Here is a 3,732-nt window from a genome sequence, read left to right as displayed (position 1 = left end):
TGTGTGTGTGTGTGTGTGTGTGTGTGTGTGTGTGTGTGTATATATATATATATACATATGTTCATATCTGATATCCCTAAATTTGTGGTTTTACATTATATATACATATAAATAAATGAGTGAATATCGAATTGCCATATCAAACATGTTATGTACTAGATTGATAATTAATGTATCATTGACTTCATTATTACAACTACGTAAGTTGTATCCATTTTTACAAATTCATAATCAGCAGGAAGAAAACTGAAAAGGTTCGGCAAGAAAATTCAGCTGTTACAGTTTCTGTTTATCGAGTATACACCTCCTGCTCTTCGTCACACCATGTTATCTGTATTTAATCAATATAGTCACAGCCTGATATAGGTAAGATCGATTATACATATATAGATTTATCATATCCATTATCGCATTAATATTGTTACCACAATTATAATTATGACAGATGTTACTTTCATTATATTTACATTTATATAGAATATCGATTTTGTTCTTTTTGATACTGACCCAAAAATCTATAGATACCGAAACAAAATGAGTCGAGTGGATCAGTAGTATACATCATATTTTCTGTTTATTGATATGATCAGAGCGTGTGCATATTTCTTTCCTTCTAATTTAGGTACAAGACCTGAAATTTGGGGATCTAGTGCTCAACTAGTCCTTGTTTTATTGACCCCGATGAGATAAAAGGCAAATAATTTGGCAGAATGTGAACATACATTGTAAAGCTGGTAGAAATGCTGATAAGAATATTGTCCATCGTGCCAACGATTCTGCCAATTTGTCACATTGTGACGGTTGTGGTACTCACCTTGTAAGGAGAATATATAGATATTTAGTGTTATCGAAACTCCTAATGAAATGAAAAACACGAAGTTCTAAATTGAACGCAAGATAAGAAAGAATGATATTTTTAAAGAAAAAAATCTAGTTCAGTATTTCATTGTTTCAAAATCTCTGCCAACATTTGATATGTTACACTCCTTTTATTTTATGTAGAAGCAACATAAGTATATAGCTAATATTTATCCACGAACGTGGTTGGGAGCAGAGTAAAAGTATGCGACAAAACGATTTTGAAATATGAACTAGAAGGACGATGTCAAATTCTACAACAAAATTAGATATTGTGAAGAAATATATTAACGTCTACAAATCACTTTTATATGTAATATATTTATATGGTTACATCTAGTGTATGAATAGTTTACTGCTTGACAAATCTTAGTAATGACATCTATAAAATATATATTCTTAACAACAAGCGAATGCACAAATATACCAGCGTAAACAGACACACAATTATAGACACACGATAGCTTCTCCGCCATGTTTTAGGACGATGACCTAGCAAATTCAGATATGCATACCGACATACATATCTATATACATACATAGAGTCATACACATGCATACACGCGCACACACGCACACGCATATATGTATATGTGCACACATATGTATATTCATATACAATAGCATGTCCACCGTTCCTTTCGGATAGTGACCTAGCAGATGCAGAATGAATTAATAAATGCATACATAAAATGAAGGGGAGGAACGAATGTGACCGAAATGGTTTATTCTGATCAATATTTGTCACCGGTTGCAAACTTTTATTTACTTATACCATTTTTATTACACTGTGAGCTGCCAGCTTCCCTTTTGGCATACGCTCTAGAGATTTGTGAATATTATTAAGCCTTAGACTATCTAGTGCAGGTTTCCTTCTTTCCAAACCGTGCTCCAGAATGACTGGGTTTATATTACAATTTATCAAGGTCCTTTGCAGGGCATCTCTGAAAACCTACCTAGATGTTCCAAATCTATGACCACCATTTGCAAACTCAGATTAGAAAGTTGCCATTGACAGTCTATAGTCAAACATACTCACATGTTCAACTCAACGCAGCTTGAGTTGCTTCTTAGCAAACAAACTAGGAATATTGGAACGTGTAAGAAACTCTGCATTGATAATTTTATCTTGCCACATGGTGTTTAGAATATTTCTTAGGCAATATATGGGAAACCTATACATTTTAGCATGCATGCATACAACCGAAGTTAGACCTCTAAGAGTGTGGACTGCTGCTTGCAGATGATTGAAGATTACTTGTGTCAGATATGACCAACATAGAAATCAGTACACTTCGATTATCAAAAGCACTCCAACAAAGTTCACCCCATTATAATCACTGTAAAAATTGTAATACTGCACACGTACAATACGCATGTGCCAGAAATATGAAGGGATCAGCTAAAAGAAGTGGGTAATTTTAAATATCATGAAAGGAAATAAGCATAGTGCTTGAATCAATGCGGAAATGTCAACCCGTATTGGTAAACTTTGTGGAGCTATTTGAAACTAGCACAAACACTGTGAGTATTTGCATTGATATAAAACCAAAGTTTACAATACTTCCGATATTCAGTTTTCTACAACTTTTGAGTTACGCTGGAATTTTCGATCAAGAACATCTAAAATTGTACTTTCAAGCAACCGGCATGATTACAATAAGTTATTCGTTTGCACTTTCGGAGTATGTCTAATATAGTCATCGCTATGCTTTTGAAATATGTTCTGCTATATACGTTGTGGTGGTTGAATGCGTCAGTATGTTCTCTCCATGAAACACGGTAATATGCTTAGCTCATTCATGTTTCGGTGCCGAAAAACGCATTCCAACTTCTGCATGGACTTACCCTCATTTTTTTCTCTGGTCATGGTGTCCACTCTCACAATTCGGCATTCCATTTGGTGTCCTTTCTTCTAAACAGATGTCTTGCGAAAGACCATGTCAAAGTTTTCATTTTCTAAATAATATCCGTTAAACCGGTTTCCACACTTAACCTTTTGTTTCTCCATTTTGGTAATCTCCAGCAATCTCCTTTGCCTGGTTCTTTGTGTTACTCTTAATTTACTTTCAATGTTCTTGTTGGTAGTTCATGATTCTGATGCATATGTAATTGTACGCAGCGCCCATTACGTTGAAGATCTTTCTTTTTAGAGACATGGGCAAATTACTACTTAGGATGTGATTCAATTTACCAAGGGCTGCCCATCATAATTTTATTCGTAGTTCAATTTCTTTGGCTTGAGTTTTAACTTTTGAGCATATTCAAGAAAGGTGTATTGGCTTACATGTTAAATTATTTCATCCTCTGTTACTACATTTCCATCTGTGATCCGATAAACAATTCTGAGTTCTAATTTTTTTTTTATTGTTCTCTACTTTTAGGGCTTTCATCATTTTTGTCTATCTTTTAATGCTCTTGGAAATGAGTACAAAATCATGAATGAATATGAGATGAATCAGTATGCATTTACGTGACCAATATAAAGTTTTAAAAAACCTATTCTGATACGTACGAAATACAGGATGTACAATTTGAGTTGGAGACTAGGTGTAATTCTGCATGCATATATGTCTCCTTGTTTTACTTGCTATCGATTTATGCATCTGTTTCCGTCCCCCTACTACTTCCATCCCATTAAAACGCTGAGACCAGTAATATGAGTGATAGACACTGATGTTCTCACATCACAAATGGGGTGATATTGGTACTTTTCACTATAGTTTACTGCTGCTCTTTTCCAGACATGCGTTGATCACTCTGGCTGTTGTTGCGGTTCATACCGAGAAGATACAAGACAGAAATGCGCAGAACATAACAATGTTACCTGAGATAATGCATGCGTGCATTATCTCAGATAACATTGTTATATAT

At 34.5% G+C, this 3,732-nt stretch overlaps 1 protein-coding gene across 2 annotated transcripts in view; it reads left to right on the top strand.

Annotated features, from left to right (window-relative positions):
- Window positions 1-3,732, top strand: part of LOC106879128 (BTB/POZ domain-containing protein KCTD16) — a 105,706-nt gene that overhangs the window by 29,957 nt on the left and 72,017 nt on the right. Inside the window, exon 2 of one of the 2 annotated variants that reach the window (XM_014928566.2) lies at window positions 236-366. The exons of the other annotated variant lie outside the window; for it this stretch is intronic. The gene's annotated coding sequence lies outside the window, so the exon portion shown is untranslated. The remainder of the gene's footprint in view (window positions 1-235; window positions 367-3,732) is intronic. 2 annotated transcript variants of the gene reach the window in all.

Source organism: Octopus bimaculoides, chromosome 7, assembly GCF_001194135.2.
Source record: "Octopus bimaculoides isolate UCB-OBI-ISO-001 chromosome 7, ASM119413v2, whole genome shotgun sequence".
Taxonomy (NCBI): Eukaryota; Metazoa; Mollusca; class Cephalopoda; order Octopoda; family Octopodidae; genus Octopus; species Octopus bimaculoides.
This window is presented reverse-complemented; position numbering and strand designations above follow the sequence as displayed.